Raw genomic sequence first — 19566 nt, 5'->3', positions numbered from 1 at the left:
CGTGGACAGAGAAAAAGAATATAAATCTAAGCTTAATGTAAATAAAGTTGCCGTGTGCCTTTGCCTGCTATCAGAGTGCATTTCTTGGCCGTCGTCAGGAATCCATTTCAGTTCTTTTCCTGTGGATACACATGCATAACCCCTTCCCCATGTCACAAGGTCCACCGGTCCCATCCACTGCCCTGAGATTAGATCCTTCATCATGACCGGTGGCTTGGGAGAGGAGAATGCCTGAGGTCTGTGTTGCCTTTCATATCTGCTTTTTTCAACACTGTCACAATTTAAAAAATTTATGATGTATGTTGCTTTCCACAGACACTCTTGTGGGCTACAGATGGATTCCCCCTTCCTTTGTTTAAGTAACATATCCTTTAAGGTACGATGTGCTGTCTCTGCCATGGCTTGTCCCATAGGTGAATGTGGGATGCCTGTGGTGTGAGAGATCCCCCAGTCTGTCAGGAAGGTTTTTACTTTTGCTGATGTGTATGCCGGTCTGTTATCGGTTTTGATCTTTTTTGGGGTACCCAGTGTTGCAAAGCAGCTAAGCCAGTGCCTTATCATGTCCCTTGCCTTTTCCGCAGTGTGTGCAGTGACAGTGATGTATTTTGAGTGTGTGTCGATTGTAACGTACATATTTCAGTAGACCGAACTCAGGTATATGTGTTATGTGTGTTTGCCATATCTCATTTGCCACTAATCCCCTGGAGTTAACTCCTTCCTGAGATGGCATTGGAGTTATTTGCTGGCAATCTGGGCACGACATGACTATGTCCCGAGCTTGGTTGATGATAATCTGAAATTGTCTCTCCAATGAACGTGCGTTCTGATGGAAAAACAAATGAGACAATTCGCCTGCTCTATAGTTCTGGGCACTGTGGCAAACATAGCTGCTGTGTCCGCCCTCTGGTTCCCCTCTGCTATGGGTCCTGGGATTTGTGTGTGATCTTATGTGCATGATGTAAAAGTTAAACTTCCTGTGATTGACAAGAAACCAAACAGCACGCATTTCAACAAACAAATGTGGGTTTGCAACATCTCAAAGGAATGAACCCTTGAGATGTGATACTAAACCTGCAGCATAACAAGAATCTGTTACAACATTACCAGGTTGTTCTGAAAACGTTTCAAAGGCAATACGGATAGCTGCCAGTTCCAGAACCTGTACAGAACCTTGGTTCATGGTCTGCACCTCTTGCTCCCATTTTCCTGTAGCAGAGTTTACCCATGTTACCGCAGCTTTCCTGGTCCGTCCTGATGCATCAGTAAAGACCGTGAGGCCTTTTACTGGCTGGTGGTTGCATCTGGTTGTGGCTTTTAAGAGTAAGTTACCCATTTCTGCCCAAAGTCTGTGTTTAGGGTAATGAATAGAAATGTCACCATCATAGCCTGCCAGGGCAGCCTGGAATCCAGTGTCTTCGTCCAGCAGCCAATTGAGACTGTCCTTAGTGGCTGGAATGTAGATGATCACAGGATCCTGTCTGTCCAGCTCCTGTAGCCGTCCTCTGCCTTTAACAACAAGCTTGGAAAACATTTCATTAATGGTCCACACAGTTTTAGGAAGTGAATGGGGCAGAAACAGCCACTCTGGGACCCTCAGTGGATCCTGTTCAGTTTGGTCCCACTGAAACAAAACTGCAAATTGATGGAATCTGCTAAGAACAAGAGCAAGGCAGATTTGCAGTTCAGGATTTCTCCTTCTGCCTTGTCTGTTCTCGATTGCCTTGGTGCATGTTTCTAATGCCTGCTTTGCCTCTACATTCAGATGTTAAGTCTGAGTTACCCTTCAACAGTTTAAACAGGGGGTGTAGCTCCTCTGTGGTTAAGCCTAAAATAGGCCTTGACCAGTTAATGGCTCCTAGAAGTTTTTGCAGTTCGTTTAAAGTTAAGGTATCTTTTACCTTAAGCTGAAATGGCTGGGGTGAGATCTCCTGCTGTGTGATTCTCCATCCAAGGTAGGTCTAGGGCTGCGATCGCTGGATCTTCTCTGGAGCGACCTGCAATCCTGCATGTTGGACAGCATTGGTTAGAGCAGTAACAACAGTTTGCAACTCAGTTTCTTTGGCCGTGGTGATTAAGATATCGTCCATGTAATGATAAATGATTGCTGAGGAATAAAGCCTTCTGATGGGGTGAATAGCTTTTGCCACAACAGTCTGACATATGGTCGGACTGTTTCTCATCCCCTGAGGAAGAACAACCCAGTGGTATCTCTGCATGGGCTGTGCATTGTTCAGAGCGGGGATAGAGAAAGCAAACCGTGGCGCGTTGTCAGGGTGCAGAAAGATGGTAAAGAAGCAATCCTTCAAATCAATTACCACTAGTGGCCATCCTGCTGGAAGCATAGCAGGTGAAGGGAGTCCTGGCTGCAATGGCCCCATAGGTTCAATCACTGAGTTAACTGCCCTTAAGTCATGCAGCATCCTCCACTTGCCACTTTTCTTGGGGATACAAAACACAGGAGTGTTCCATGGGCTGGAGGTTGGCACAATGTGTCCTGCTTCAAGCTGCTCTTTTACCAGTTCTCTTAAATGAGCAAGCCGTTCTTTTTTTATGGGTCATTGATCAACCCAGATAGGTTCATGGGTTTTCCAAACCAGCTTAATCTGTCCTTGGAACAGCTGTTCAATGGTCCTCACTGAAAAACCTGGTTGTCTGCAGGAGCAATTTGCATGACTGTGCCAAACTGTCCCAACACATCTCGTCCCCATAATGTGCATGGTATAGGAGCAATAAAGGGAGCTATTTTGTCCACTTGTCCCTCTGGCCCCAGCACTGTGCATATTTGAGCACTCGGCCTGGGCCTTTGTGTGCCTCCCACCCCCTGAATGGTCAAAGCCGGGTAAACAGTAGACCAATCAGCTGACCATTCAGTGTCTTTAATGATGGTAACATCTGTCCCTGTATCCACCAAGCCTTTGAATCTGCATCCATCGATTTGACACATCATCTTTGGCTGTGTTGTTGTAATGACCTATGCTTCCAAAAGCCCCTGAGCCCCTTTCCCCCTGCCCAGCCAGAGATGCGCTGTAAAAGGGGATTAATTGAGCAATCTTTTGTCCTTCAGGTATGTGACAGGGGGGTATTGGAGTCCATGCCATCATCTGGATCTCACTGTGGGAGTCTGAATCAATCATCATCATGGCTAGGCTTCGCGAACGAAGATTTGGGAAGGGCTCTACCCACTATTCTTGCAAGCGCGTTGGTGGCTAAAAAGGCCAATACGAGAAAGGCAAGTCCGGTTGCAAAAGACACAGCAGAAAGACTCCTTAGATGGTATATTCTGCAGGCTCGATTCTTTCTGCGTTGTCTTTTCTCCTCAAGAGTGATCCTGCGTGCTTTCTCAAAAGCATCAGCGGTGTTATAAATGGACTGTCTCCAGGCCTCCCGGTTAGAGGCCAGAGTAGACCAGTTATGGTGATCAATATGCCCGAGGCTGAGTTGTTGCTTCAGGGAGTCCTTGTATCTTTTCTTCGGGGCTCCTCTCTTGCGGCAGCCGGAGGCAAGTTCACCATAAAGCAGGATCTTAGGGAGGCGGTGGTCCTTCATCCTGGAGACGTGCCCTGCCCATCGCAGTTGCGATCTCAGTAGCATGGCTTCAATACTTGTGATTGCTGCCTGTTCAAGAACAGATGTATTGGTCACATAATCTGACCAGTGGATGTTCAGGATTGTACGGAGGCAGCGTTGATGGAAGCGTTCTAGGAGACGCAGGTGGTGGCGGTAGATGACCCATGTTTCGGAACCATATAAAAGAGTAGACAGCACTATGGCTCTGTAGACACTGATCTTGGTACCTTTCTTCAAGTGTTTATTACGCCATACTCTTTTATGGAGTTTTCCAAAAGCACTATATGCCTTCGCTAACCTATTGTCTATCTCCCCGTCAATCTTACCATCTGAGGAGATGAGGCTGCCTAAGTAATTAAACTGTTGGACGGATTTGAGTTCTGATTGGCCGATGGTGATGTGGGGATGATGGAGGACTTCCTGAGGTGCAGGTTGATGGAGAACTTCAGTCTTCTTTAAGCTGACTTCCAGCCCAAAGAGCTCAGCAGCATCTGCAAAGCAGGATGTTAAACGCTGCAGGGCTGCTTCTGTGTGAGCGACAAGGGCGGCGTCATCAGCATAAAGCAGCTCCCGGACAAGATGGTTCAGGGTCTTAGTGTGGGCCTTCAGTCGCCTTAGGTTGAATAGGCTTCCATCAGTACGATATCGAATGTAGATACCGTCCTGATCATCGAGGTCTGCCGTGGCCCTTTGGAGCATCATACTGAAAAAGATTGTGAATAAGGTAGGAGCGAGAACGCAGCCTTGTTTCACACCATTCTTTATTAGAAAGGGCTCAGAAAGTGTGTTGCCATATCTGACTTGGCCGTGCTGATCCTCATGAAGTGAGATGATCATTTTAAGGAACTTGGGGGGACAACCTAAACATTCCAAAATCTGCCAAAGACCTTTTCTGCTCACAGTATCGAAAGCCTTGGTGAGGTCGACAAAGGTTACAAAGAGACCTTTGTTCTGTTCCCTACACTTCTCTTGCAGTTGTCTGAGAACAAATATCATGTCTGTGGTGCTCCTGTTGGCTCTGAAGCCACACTGAGATTCAGGTAGAATTTCTTCTGCTATAGCGGGAATTAGTCTGTTCAGGAGTATTCTTGCCAAGATTTTGCCAGCAATGGAGAGCAGAGTAATACCACGGTAATTTGAGCAGTCTGATTTAGTACCTTTCTTCTTATACAAGGTGATGATGACTGCATCACGAAGGTCTGAAGGTAGTTCACCTAGTTCCCAGCAGCGCACCACAAGCTCATGAAATTTAGCATGGAGTGCAAGGCCCCCATGTTTCCAGACTTCAGGTGGAATTCCATCAACCCCAGCTGCCTTGCCAATTTTCACCTGCTGTATGGCCTTGAGGGTTTCTCCTAAAGTGGGGGCAGTATCGAATTCGTATTTCACCAGTCGTTGTGTGATGGACTGAATTGCTGAGTCTTGGACTACACGGTTGGTACTAAAACGAGTCTGAAAGTGTTCAGACCATCTATTCAGTATGGGGGTTTTATCTGTCAGAAGCGTTTGACCATCTGCACTGAGTAGTGGGCTATGGATTTGGTATGTAGGCCCGTATGCTGTTTTCAGGGCCTCATAGAATCCTTTGTGGTCCCCTGTATCTGCACAAAGTTGAGCTTTTGCAGCTAGATCGGTCCACCACTTGTTCTGGATGTCACGGAGTTTCTGCTGGAGTTTGCTGCATGCAAGACGAAAGGCTACTTTTCTTGCGGGACAGGATGGCAGTGCAAGGTGTGCTTGGTGGGCGGTTCTCTTCTTCCTCAACAATTCCTGGATTTCATGATTGTTTTCATCAAACCAGTCTTTGTTCTTCTTGAGGGAGAACCCTAAGGATTCTTCGGAGGATTGCAGGATGCAGCTTTTAATATGATGCCAAATTGCTTCAGGAGAGGAATCTGCAGAATCTGTGGAATGGTTATCAAGCTTAGTTTGAAGGTTTGCCTGGAATCTTTCTCTTACTGTGGCTGATTGGAGATCGTTAACTTGGAGTCTTCTCCTTGGGATACTGCCCTTTTTGGGTTTGAATTTGAGATTGAAATTGAGTTTACAGCGCACAAGCCGATGGTCTGTTTGACATTCTGCGCTGGGCATCACGCGGGTATGGAGGACATCTCGGACGTCTCTCCGTCGCACCAAGACATAATCAATGAGGTGCCAATGCTTAGATCTGGGGTGCATCCAGGTTGTCTTTAGGCTATCTTTCTGCTGAAAGATAGTGTTGGTAATGGTAAACTGTTGCTCTGCACAGAATTCTAGCAGAAGTCCACCATTATCGTTGCAGTTTCCAACGCCATGCTTGCCTAATGATCCTTTCCATGCTTCAAAATTTTTGCCTACTCTGGCGTTGAAATCACCAAGGATAATGATCTTATCATCTGCTGGTACCTTTTGGGTAAGGCAGCGCAGGTCAGAGTAAAATTTATCTTTTTCAGCAGGGTCAGCTTGGAGAGTTGGGGCATATATACTGAAGATGACAACGTGTTGGTTGTTATTTAGTGGAAGGCGTAGGGAGATAATGCGGTCAGAGTGACCTGTCGGCAGATTTTCGAGTTTAGGGACAATAGAGTTTTTGATCATGAAGCCGACACCAGAGAGATGTTTTTCGGTTCTGGACTTACCTGACCAAAAGAGAGTGTAACCGGCACCGTGTTCTCTGAGGCTGCCTTCCTCATGAAGGCGAACTTCACTGAGAGCAGCTATGTCGATGTTGAGACGGGCCAGCTCATGGGCAATTAGGGCAGAGCGACGCACAGGACGTCCGCTATCCGCAGAATCAAGCATGGTTCTGATGTTCCAGCATGCTAGAGTTAATTTAGGTACACCTTTGGAGGCAGGTGCATGCCTTTGTCTTTTGCTCTTTGTGCGACCGCATTGTAAGAAGATGCCCGTTGGTCTGCGGTTAACCAACCGGGTGAAGGTGGAGATGAGCTTTGTTTAGGCCACCTTTTCTAGGCCCCTCTCCAAGTGGAGCAAGCAGTGCTGTCCTTGAAAAGGCTGCTTGGTCGTTCAGGGTGCTGCCCCAAGAGACTCTCATCTCCGTCAGTCTCAAATGACCAATATCCTGAACCGCCTGCATGCAGGGTTGAGTCTGCGGCTCCCAGTGCACCTTTCACCTACCGTTTCGACCCTCGCCTGTCGCTGCAGGACTTTTTGCATGTGGGTAAAGCCTTCAAGCCTGCGCAATGGATTTTTTAGGTGAGATGCAGTATGCGCGGAACTGAACCCACCCTTTAATCCTGAGGTTCATCTGCCAGGGCCGAGCAAGCTTGGACGGTGGCAGTGAGGTCCTCAGGACGTAGGTTTGATTAGAGTGACCTTCTCTTAGATGGATGGCCTTCCAGGGCTAAGCGAGCTCCATCTGCCCGGGTTTGGTATGAGAGTTGTCCTTCTCCTAGGATGACTGCCAGAAGGCTAATGAGCTCATCCTGCCCAAGAATGAAGTGAATCTGGTCCTATGGTTTTGACCTGTCTGGCATGGGCGACCCTACCGAGGGCATGAACCCTCGCCAGCATAGCTCGCAACCACATAGGGGTACATAGGCTACTTACCTGTTAGAACGATTTGGGTAAGTCCTTCAATTCCTACTTTACTAACACCTACCTAAATACCATCATAAGGGGACAACCAGGAGCAGCCCTTAGTCCTGCCCACCCTTTCAGGATGTAGCAGAGCAGAGAAAATATATCCAGAACATGCCGAACCTGGGCAGTAGCCGCAGGTGAGCCAAAAGTAAATAGGTAAATAGACAAACAAATAAATCAGCTGACCAACCGTTCAGGCCCCCATACCTGTCAAGGCTAGGGTGCCTTTCAAGACCCCAGCCTGGCTGGGGTCCCCAACAATCTAAAAGAACCCACTATCCACCCTGACGATTATTCTTCTCCCACTGTGACACCACAAGTGGCAGGCGCGTTGCACACCTGCGATGTTTCACATGGGACAGCCCTGCACTCCCACCCGCAAGTCGGAGGACAACCATGATCCGCTCAAAGCACTTCCCCTCTGCTCCCTTTCCAATTCCCTGCCCCCTCCCCCCAGACCTGGATCGGCCAACCTCTGTGTGCTCTGAAGCTGCCTCCTCCTCTTCCATGGGGGTGCAGCACCTGCCGGAAAGGCTCCCCTCTCTCTCTCACCTTTCTCCTGCTGTAGCTGTAGCTGGTTTACAAACCGCGCGGAGCCGTCCCCGCCCCCCTCCGCCCCCTGCCCCCCCCGCCCCCCCCGGCCCCCACCCCCCGCCGGCGCCGGACCCCCGCAAAGCGCGCAAAAAAGGCTCACGGCTCGCGCAGGGTCCTGTGCCAAGAACGCACATGCTTCCGGGCGGCGCGGGGGCCAGCGGGAGTGCGCGGTCTGAATCAATCACTCCAGGCAGAACAAACAAACCCATCCTTGTGGTTGATGACCTTCCTATTAACAGGGCATGTACTCCTGGGCTCAAAGGTCCCCAAACCCCTGTAGGGATTTGCACTACAGCAGTGGATGTTATGGTTACTGGTTCTCTGCTGGCCAGGTCCAGCCCAGTGTTGGTTGTGGTGGTGGGGCGCAGATCACCAACCTGTTTTCTTGAACCCTATTTGTTTGTTGTGCCGGGGTGCATGACCTCGCCCCCCATCTCCACTTTCCCTGCTGAGAGGAGTTTTTTGACCCCCGCTTTCCTTGCTGACACTTTTGGCACACTGCCGTGGGGGGTTTCTTGGGGCAGTCCCTTTGGAAATGATCAGCAGCACCACATCTATAGCAGTCGCTTTTAGGTCTTGCCCCCTCCTGCAATCTCAGCTGCGCGCTTAAGGCTGTAGCCAGAGAAGCAGTCTGGTGTTCGACTGATCCAACACCCTGGCATGCTCGAACCATCTTGGCAATGCTGCAACTTTCCCTTTTAGGGAGAGTTTGCAAAGCCCTTTTACAATCTGGATTCGAGTTCTCATATGCCAGCTGCCTGAAAAGCATCTCTCTAGCTTCCTCATGCTCTATTTGCCTGTTTAGGGCAGCCTGCAGCTGGTCGAGAAACTGGGAAAAAGGTTCTGTAGAGCCTTGCAAGACCTTTGTAAAGGACGGATTACTGTGCTCGGGAGTTTTCTCATTGCTCTTAAAGCCAGTTTTTCAATCACTTTGTAAATCTCTTGGGGATAACCTGCTTGTGAGTCTGCTGTTGTAAATTCCCCTTCCCCTGCTAAGTGATTGTTTGTCATCCCTCCTTGAGAGCCACCCGGGTTATTTGCATAGGTTGCACAATTCTCCCGAAAGTCGGTTAGCCAAACACTGTATTGTGTGGTCGGGAGCTCTTGCGCGCGCTGCAGGGGTCCTGCGTCGGCGGGGGGGGGCGGGGGGGGCAGGGGGCGGGGGGGGCGGAGGGGGCTCCGCGCCAGCCGGAAGTCTCTGCACGCCCCGCGCAAGACCACGCGCTGGCCGGAAGCCCCTGCGCTCGAGGCGTTGGACCACGCACGGGTCGGGAGCTCTTGCGCGCTCTGCGGTTTGGAGCCCAGGCACAACTACAGCAGGAGAATGGAGAGAGAGAGAGAGGGGGGGAGCCTTTCCGGCAGGTACTGCACCCCCATGGAGGAGGAGAGGGCAGCTTCGGAGCACACAGAGGTTTACCATTCCAGGTTTGGGGGGGGAAGGGGCAGGGAAGGGGAAGGAAGCAGAGGGGAAGGGTTTTGAGTGGGTCATGGTTGTCCTCCGACTGGCGGGTGGGAGAGCGGGGTTGTCCTGTAGGTGAGCAATGCACCTGAAATTTGTGGTGACACAGTGGGGGAAGGATAATCGTCAGGGTGGATAGTGGGTTCTTTTAGATTGATGGGGATCCCAGCCAGGCTGGGGCCTTGAAAGGCACCCTAGCCTTGGATAGGTACGGGGACCAGAACGGTTGGTCAGTTGGTTTGTTTGTTTATCTATTTACTTATTTACTTTTGGCTCACCTGCGGCTACTGCCCAGGTTCGGCATGTTCTGGATATATTTGCTTTGCTCTGTTACATCCTGAAAGGGTGGGCAGGACAAAGGGCTGTTCCTGGTTATCTCCTTATGATGGTATATAAATAGGTGTTAGTAAAGTAGGAAATGAAAGATTTGCCCAACTCGTTCTAACAGGTAAGTAGCCTATGTACCCCTATGTGGTTGCGAGCCTTGGGATTAAAGGGTGGGTTCAGTTCCGCGCATACTGCATCTCACCTAAAAAATTCCATTGCGCAGGCTTGAAGGCTTTACCCACATGCAAAAAGTCCTGCAGCGACAGGCGAGGGTCGAAACGGTAGGTGAAAGGTGCACTGGGAGCCGCAGACTCAACCCTGCATGCAGGCGGTTCAGGATATTGACCATTTGAGACTGACCGGAGATGACAGTCTCTTGGGGCAGCACCCTGAACTAAGCAGCCTTTTCAAGGACAGCACTGCTTGCTCCACTCAGAGAGGGGCCTAGAAAAGGTAGCCTAAACAAAGCTCATCTCCACCTTCACCTGGTTGGTTAACCGCAGACCAACGGGCATCTTCTTCCAATGCGGTCGCACAAAGAGCAAAAGACAAAGGCATGCACCTGCCTCCAAAGGTGTACCTAAATTAACTCTAGCATGTTGGAACATCAGAACCATGCTCGATTCTGCGGATAGCGGACGTCCTGAGCGACGTTCTGCCCTAATTGCCCATGAACTGGCCCATCTCAACATGGACATTGCTGCTCTCAGTGAAGTTCGCCTTCACGAGGAAGGCAGTCTCAGAGAACACGGTGCCGGTTACACACTCTTTTGGTCAGGTAAGTCCAGAACCAAAAAACATCTCTCAGGAGTCGGCTTCATGATCAAAAACTCTGTTGTCCCTAAACTCGAAAATCTGCAAACAGGTCACTCTGACCGCATTATCTCCCTACGCGTTCCACTAAACAACAAGCAACACGTTGTCATCTTTAGTATATATGCCCCAACTCTCCAAGCTGACCCTGCTGAAAAAGATAAATTTTACACTGACCTGCGCTGCCTTACCCAAAAGCTACCAGCAGATGATAAGATCATTATCCTTGGTGATTTCAATGCCAGAGTAGGTAAGAATTCTGAAGCCTGGAAAGGAATATTAGGCAAACATGGTGTTGGAAACTGCAAAGATAATGGTCGACTTCTGCTAGAATTCTGTGAGGAGCAACAGCTCACCATCACTAATACTATCTTTCAGCAGAAAAATAGTCTGAAGACAACCTGGATGCACACCAGGTCTAAGCATTGGCACCTCATCGATTATGTCTTGGTGCGACGGAGAGATGTCCGCGATGTCCTCCATACCCGTGTGATGCACAGCGCAGAATGCCAAACAGACCATCGGCTTGTGCGCTGTAAACTCAATTTCAATCTCAAATACAAACCCAAAAGGGGCAGTATCCCAAGGAGAAGACTCCAAGTTAATGATCTCCAATCAGCCACAGTAAGAGACAGATTCCAGGCAAACCTTCAAACTAGGCTCGAAAACCATTCCACAGATTCTATAGATTCCTCTCCTGAAACAATTTGGCAGCATATAAAAAGCAGCATCCTGCAATGATCTCAAGAATCCTTAGGGTTCTCCCTCAAGAAGAACAAGGACTGGTCTGATGAAAACAATCAAGAGATCCAGGAATTGTTGAGGAAGAAGAGAACGGCCCACCAAGCACACCTTGCACTGCCATCCTGTCACGCAAGAAAAATAGCCTTTTGTCTTGCATGCAACAAGCTCCAACAGAAACTCCGTGACATCCAGAACAAGTGGTGGACCGATCTAGCTGCAAAAACTCAACTTTGTGCAGATACAGGGGATCACAAAGGATTCTATGAGGCCCTCAAAACAGCATACGGGCCTACATACCAAATCCATAGCCCACTACTCAGTGCAGATGGTCAAACGCTTCTGACAGATAAAACCTCCATTCTGAATAGATGGTCTGAACACTTTCAGACTCTTTTCAGTACCAACCGTGTAGTCCAAGACTCAGCAATTCAGTCCATCACACAACGACCGGTGAAATACGAATTGGATACTGCCCCCACTCTAGGAGAAACCCTCAAGGCCATACAGCAGGTGAAAATCGGCAAGGCAGCTGGGGTTGATGGAATTCCACCCGAAGTCTGGAAACATGGGGGCCTTGCACTCCATGCTAAATTTCATGAGCTTGTGGTACGCTGTTGGGAACTAGGCGAACTACCTTCAGACCTTCGTGATGCAGTCATCATCACCTTGTATAAGAAGAAAGGTACTAAATCAGACTGCTCAAATTACCGTGGTATTACTCTGCTCTCCATTGCTGGCAAAATCTTGGCAAGAATACTCCTGAACAGACTAATACCCGCTATAGCAGAAGAAATTCTACCTGAATCTCAGTGTGGCTTCAGAGTCAACAGGAGCACCACAGACATGATATTTGTTCTCAGACAACTGCAAGAGAAGTGAAGGGAACAGAACAAAGGTCTCTATGTAACCTTTGTCGACCTCACCAAGGCTTTCGATACTGTGAGCAGAAAAGGTCTGTGGCAGATTTTGGAATGTTTAGGTTGTCCCCCCAAGTTCCTTAAAATGATCATCTCACTTCATGAGGATCAGCACGGCCAAGTCAGATATGGCAACACACTTTCTGAGCCCTTTCTAATAAAGAATGGTGTGAAACAAGGCTGTGTTCTCGCTCCTACCCTATTCACAGTCTTTTTCAGCATGATGCTCCAAAGGGCCATGGCAGACCTCGATGATCAGGACGGTATCTACATTCGATATCGTACTGATGGAAGCCTATTCAACCTAAGGCAGCTGAAGGCCCACACTAAGACCCTAAACCATCTTGTCCGGGAGCTGCTTTATGCTGATGACGCTGCCCTTGTTGCCCACACAGAAGCAATCCTGCAGCATTTAACATCCTGCTTTGCAGATGCTGCTGAGCTCTTTGGGCTGGAAGTCAGCTTAAAGAAGACTGAAGTTCTCCATCAACCTGCACCTCAGGAAGTCCTTCATCATCCCCACAGCACCATTGGCCAGTCAGAACTCAAATCAGTCCAACAGTTTAATTACTTAGGCAGCCTCATCTCCTCAGATGGTAAGATTGACGGGGAGATAGACAATAGGTTAGCGAAGGCATATAGTGCTTTTGGAAAACTCCATAAAAGAGTATGGCGTAATAAACACTTGAAGAAAAGTACCAAGATCAGTGTTTACAGAGCCATAGTGCTGTCTACTTTTTTATATGGTTCCGAATCATGGGTCATCTACCGCCACCACCTGCGTCTCCTAGAACGCTTCCATCAACGCTGCCTCCGTACAATCCTGAACATCCACTGGTCAGATTATGTGACCAATACATCTGTTCCTGAACAGGCAACAATCACAAGTATTGAGGTCATGCTACTGAGAACGCAACTGCGATGGGCAGGGCACGTCTCCAAGATGAAGGACCACCGCCTCCCTAAGATCCTGCTTTATGGTGAACTTGCCTCCAGCTACCGCAAGAGAGGAGCTCCGAAGAAAAGATACAAGGACTCCCTGAAGCAACAACTCAGCCTTGGGCATATTGATCACCATAACTGGTCTACTCTGGCCTCTAATCGGGAGGCCTGGAGACACACCATTTATAACGCTGCTGATGCTTTTGAGAAAGCACGCAGGATCACTCTTGAGGAGAAAAGACAACGCAGAAAGAATCGAGCCTTGCAGAATATACCATCTAAGGAGTCTTTCTGCTGTGTCTTTTGCAACCGGACTTGCCTTTCTCGTATTGGCCTTTTTAGCCACCAACGCGCTTGCAAGAAACGTGGGTAGAGCCCTTCCCAAATCTTCGTTCGCGAAGCCTAGCCATAAGGTATTGTGTGGTTGTTAAAACCATCTTCAGCAGTGTTTTCCAATCGTGGGGTAAAAACATAGGTAGAACTCAAAGTTTCCAGATATGAAAGTGCATGAGTTGAGGAGACACCAGTTTCCTTTACCAACTGCCTCAGCTCCTTTGTTACCTCATAGGGCTGCGAATCATTTACAGCATGAGGGTGTAAGACTGTTGGGTCCCCTCCTCCCCTGCTGTGACGGGAGCCCGCATTTTGCCCCTGTGAGAGGATTTCGCAAGCCGAGGTTCCCATCCCATCTCTGCGATCTGCATGCACACTAAAGCCAGAACCTTCACCAGTACTTAAATCGTGATTCCCCCAATCCTGCCCATGCTGGTTCCCACCTGCTTTTAGGTCAGCATCTGCGGGTCCTGAGGAAAATAGCAGATTGTAGCAGTAAACCTGCATTATATGGGAAAACTGTGGTTTAAGCATGTTTTAAAATGGCTTTTTTGTGGTCTCTGCTAACTCATGTTTCTTCTTCCCAAAATCCCCCACGGCCAGTTCTTATCTCTGTCTCAGGAATGTCCTGAGAAGATATCAAGAAGTCTTCTCATTGGTCTCTTGTTAACCCCTTCCTTATTTGGCTGTTCCCTGCCTGATTGGTGTTTTGTAAGACCCCTTACCTTACATGGTCCCTTTTGACCCTCCCAAGAGCTTTATAAACCCCTAACCACAATAAACTCTCTCTCTCGCCTCCTCTCCACGTGCTGTGTGCTGTCTCTCTCCGGCTGCCATGGGAACACGTGGATGGGGGGAGGGGTGAGCACCTAACCCCTCCATTCATCCAGGACCCTGAAGAAACCCCTGGAGCTGGAGTAACCCCTTCCCTATCCACCTCAAGCCTTCGGAAATGGAACCCCACAACGGGAGGAATGCACCCAGAGCAGATGAAGTTGCTAAGCCACTATCCATCATATTTGAGAAATCATGGCAGTCCAGTGAAGTTCCCAATGACTGGAAAAGAGGAAACATAGCCCTCATTTTTAAAAAGGTCTCATCTCTGTGCCCAGAAAGATCATGGAGCAGATCCTCCTGGAAACTATGCTAAGGCACATGGAAAATTAGGAGGTGATTGGTGACAGTCAACATGACTTCACTAAGGGCAAATTGTGCCTGATAAATTTGGTGGCCTTCTATGATGCTGTCATGGTTTGAAAATTGCCCCCCCAGGGGTGGCAGGGTCCCCTTTTTCCCCCTCCGGGGAAGGGGGGCCCTGCGGTCCACAACTCTGGTCTAAGCCAGGGTTGGAGGCAGCATTGGAGTGAGTTTGCATTGTGAGGGAAGAGACTCACAGCACCTGAAGGTAAGCGGGAGAGAGAGGACCCAGGTCCTCTTTCCCCCCCCTTTCCAGCTAGACTGCGGAGGGGGGCTTCTTTTCCCTCTCACTGTAAAGTGGAGGGGAGGCTCAGCACTGGAGCAGAGCCAAAGTGGACGGGCTGAACGCAGCCCGGCACCAGGGAGATAACCCCAGGTGAAATTGGAGACGGACCAGAGAAAGGCCTGGAGGATGTCCTTGCAGTGATTTAAACGGAGGACAACCGAAAACTCGGAGGAGGAATGAAAATTCCAAGATGCGTATATGTGATAAGTTGAACTGAACTACAGCAGCTACGGAACTGAGGTATGAGAGAGAGAGAATCCCACAGCAGAGACTGACACGGAACCAAGGGAGCATGGACTCAAACTATTTTCTTGGACTTCGTAAGGAAGAAGAGACTTCAGTAAACAACTGGAGATTGGTGGGGGGAGTGAACCCTTTTCCCTGAACACTCCCACGAGAGAAAGACAGCTTACCTATCAGCCTGAAGGGTTTTTTCCTGGACTGATTGAGAGAGAAGCTTAGAGGGACTGATAGAAGTGTGTAATATTATATATATAGTTACTTTTAGCTTGTACAGTATATTTATTTGTGTAAAATAAATGTATATACTTCCCCTTTTCCCCTATAGAAGCCTCTTGCCTGAAAGTTTCTCTTCGGTGTTGAGATAAAATTGTGGGAAGGGGTGGGGGAAGCCTGGAAATTGGATTTTTGATTTTTGTGGTGGCTCAAACCACCACAGATGGGGTTACAGAGATGGTGGATAAGGGAACAGCAACTGATGTCATGTACCTGGACTTGTGCAAAGCATTTGACACTGTCCTTGTCTTTAAATGGGAGAGACAATGATGTGACAGATGGACCACTCAGTGGATAAGGAATTGGCTGGATGGCTGCACTCAAAGAGTTGCAGTCAACAGCTCAATGCCCAGGTGGAGAGCAGTGACATGTGATGTTCCTCAGGGGTTGGTATCAGAACCGGCACTGTTTAACATCTTTGTTGGTGACATGGACAGTGGGATTGAGTGTACCCTCAGCAAGTTTGCTGACAACACCATGCTGTGTGGTACAGTGAACACGATGGAGGGAAGTGATGCCATCCAGAGGGACCTTGACAGGCTTGAGAGGTGAGCCCATGCATACCACATTAAGTTCAACAAGGCCAAGTGCGAAGTCTTGCACCTGGGTTGGGGCAATCCCAGGCACAAATACAGGCTAGGCAGAGAATGGATTGAGAGCATCCCTATGGAGAAGGACATGGGAGTGTTGGGGGACAAGCTCAATACGACCCAACAATGTGGGCTTGCAGCCCAGAAAACCAATTGTATCCTGGGATGCATCGAAAGAAGCGTGACCAGTAGGTCAAGGGAGGTGATTCTGCCCCTTTACTCTGCCTTCATGGGTCCCCATCTGGAGTGCTGCGTCCAGCTCTGGGGCCTTCAACATAGGGAGGATGTGGACTTGATGGAGCAAGTCCAGAGGAGGGCCATGAAGATGGTCAAAGGACTGGAGGACCTCTCCTATGAAGACAGGCTGAGAGAGTTGGGGTTGTTCAGCCTGGAGAAGAGAAAGCTCTGGGAAGACCTTATAGCAACCTTCCAATACCTAAAGGGGGCCTACAAGAAAGTTAGAGATACTTTTTACAAGGGCACGTAGTGATAGGACAAAGGAGAATGGCTTTAAATTGAAAGAGGGCAGGGTTAGATTAGATATTAGGAAGCTGTGAGGGTGGTAAGGCACTGGAACAGGTTGGTCAGAGAGGTTGTGGATGCCCCATCCCTGAAAGTGTTCAAGACCAGGTTGGATGGGGCTCTGAGCAACCTGGTTAGTGGAATCTGTCCCTGCTCATGTCAGGTGGGTTAGAACTAGATGATCTTTAAGGTCCCTTCCAATCCAACCAATTCTATGATTCATGACTCTATGATATTGAAGTATTTAGCATAATAATCACAAAACAAACAATGTTCTTTTAAAAGAAAAACAAAATCCACCTAAATGGCATAATCAGGATTTATTTTGGCTGCTTTACTTACAGGATCACGTAATGACATTTTGCCCAATATTTAGCAATATTTTAAATTGGTTTAACTGGACAGCATAAATTGCATTCTTCCAGTCTAAAATTCTTTGAAGAGATATAATTGTTCAGCTCTACATATCAGCTCAAATTCTTGATAGAATTTACAGTACACAGAGAATCCTTTTCATCATCTCTAGTTATATCACTACCTCCTGTGACTTCCTGAAATGAACAAGATTGTGTTCTCATCTCACAGCAATAAATAGTCATTCAAAAATCTGTCAAATATCCAACTTCAAAAGACAACTGGCCTTAAGGTAAATATATGTTAATTGTGGCTTTTCAATTCTTCAGCGCTGAAGATGTAGTCCTGTACTTCCAAATAGATTTTACTGATTTTCTTTTCCTTATTCTTAAGGAAAAACAGAAAGATCAAGCAACATAAGGCAATATTTGAGTATAGTATGAATACAATTCTATAACAACAATAAAAATTACCTGGTCTAAGAGAGCAGTCCAGCAGGTCAATATGATATTACGCTATTTAATGTATTGTAAAGTAATTGAACTAAACTGGCAAGTATGATGTAAAAACAACAGAGTTTGTTTCATTTTTTTGCAGAGGGGAAGTTCATTTACAGTCTGTTATTCATTTGTTTCTCACATATTTAGCACAAACGTTGACCCTTTTTAAGGCAGTATCAGAAGTACATTTTCACTGGTAATAACAAGCAGTTCAAAGCAAAGACTATTTACCTTATTCCATATCCAAATAACAGAAAGGTAGAAAAGTTTAAAAATTATTATTATTTTTACCTTTTCTTGCTTTTTAGCTTTAATATGTTGCAGCACCTGTTCCCTACAGTCATGAGGGACTTGACTTTTTCCTGCAGGATCTAATAAAGAGTGCCCAGAGTTAATCCTTGGGTTTGATCTCTGTGAAGGGTTAGTCTGTGAGTAATTAAAGTCACTAACTGACATTGTTCTTTCTGGTATTTCATTTACTGATGGCTGAGCACTCTGTGGTCGTGGTAGATTTGGGCCATCAATGCTATATGTCCTGGCAGAAAGAAGTCTCTGTTGTCCAGATATTACTGGTGGAGCTCTTCCCACTGAATGTAAATCTCTATACGTTAAATAGTCCCCTTCAGGAACCCGGGCCTGCCTTGAAGGTCCGGTATCCCCAACATTTATAGAAGCTGTAGAGGATACAGTGCTCTGCCTTTGAAGAGTGTGTCTAGTTGCTCCCAGGAGCAGTCTATGGTGGAATAGCCCCCACATCTATGCGTCTCGCAGCCATCTGTTGTTGAATGTTATACACAGTGCTGGGTCGGACATTGTTATGATTGGATAAATTCATATTGGCAGATTTCTGTACTGTCAGACCTAAGCAGGTGTGAAGGAGGTAAACTGCCTTGTTCTGCTTGGGTGTTTTGTTTCTGGGGCCACAAGTTGTCTCTCATTGTTGCACTGCAGCCTTACTGAATATTATACTGGGGAGTGCAGAACATCTGTGCACCACTTGTCACTGATCCTCTCACTACATTAACACCTTCGGGATTGTGATTTGAGTAGAACACAGTTTTTGTAGAAGATACTAAATCAGATGACAACTGTGGCCCAGGAGAAACCAGCAAAGGCAGATCATATGTAAGAGTAGCAGATTTACTTTGGACTGTTTTTTCCATCTGCATTACCAGATGCTGATTTTACCACTGAATTTGGCTGTTGAGATCCATTCTCATTGACAATATCATAGATTTTCAGACCGGTATCCATACTGGTGATGCTGTGAGATTTCATCATAGGACCATGGGGACAAATCTTCAGTGCTCCTTGACACAGACAGCTCAGCAGAAGAATTGCCATCAACTGTAGTGCTTCTCGCTAGTTCATCTTTACTGGGAGACTGTACTACTTCCATTTACTTTATTTATGGAATATTTATTTCCTTTTTTGAAGTACACACTTTCTTCTTTCATACTGTTATCTGAAAAGCCCTTTAGTGAAACTATTTCCTATGTTTGCAACCATTCTACAGGCACTGGCACTGCCTCTTCCCTAACCAGTTTATTGATATTCATGTTTATTTGGTCTGATTTGTGAGACTCCTCTGTAGGAGTGCTTAGATCAACACCTTTTCTTATGAGACCTAAACTTTCTTAAATGCTTAATGCATATTCACATAAATTTGTATTCTTCTCTTGCACTTTTTTCTTCTGCTGTAAGGCTCAATTCACCTCCATTTTGCAAAGGATTATTAAAATTTTCATCTTCTTGCCTAGAAAAAAAGATGACTCCTAAATTTCAAAAGGAACCAATATATTTCTTTAAAAACTGTTTTAGAAAAATTAATCATTAGCATGCAACACAGTCATACTATACACACAAGACAGGACAAATACCAATATACAACCAAATTTATGATTTACTATCTTACAGTTACAAAAATATGTTATACAGAGGGGTCATTTTGGCAACTCTTGTTTGTGTCATCAATTACATGATCATATTCTGATTTCAGAAGCTTATTAAATTCAAAAGGAATTATTACAGTTTAACAGTGTCAAAAAGCACAAAGAAACAAAAACTAATTCTTTTATCAAATACTTGCAAGTTCCAAGACAATTTTTGACAAATATCTTGTTTCTATTGGCAAATTAAAGAAAAACACCGGTACCTTTTAACTAGAACCACAAAAAGACAAACAACCTCTAAGTCTATTCTTTATATGTTTCTAAATGCTTTTTATAATTTAGTAATCAAATTTTATTATCTGTCCCTTCAGTTTTGGGACAGATAAAATGTGTCCATGGGCAGGATGGGCTCACGAGCCTTCTGGCAGTCA

At 46.9% G+C, this 19566-nt stretch overlaps 1 pseudogene; it reads right to left on the bottom strand.

The window, feature by feature from the left end:
- The window catches only part of LOC113960996, a 126831-nt pseudogene that overhangs the window by 17594 nt on the left and 89671 nt on the right, over window positions 1–19566 (bottom strand).

This window comes from Neopelma chrysocephalum, unplaced genomic scaffold (genome assembly GCF_003984885.1).
Source record: "Neopelma chrysocephalum unplaced genomic scaffold, ASM398488v2 Primary Assembly neopelma1_97010, whole genome shotgun sequence".
NCBI lineage: Eukaryota > Metazoa > Chordata > Aves > Passeriformes > Pipridae > Neopelma > Neopelma chrysocephalum.
Note: the sequence above shows the minus strand (reverse complement) of the source record. Positions and strands in the feature narration are given on the sequence as shown.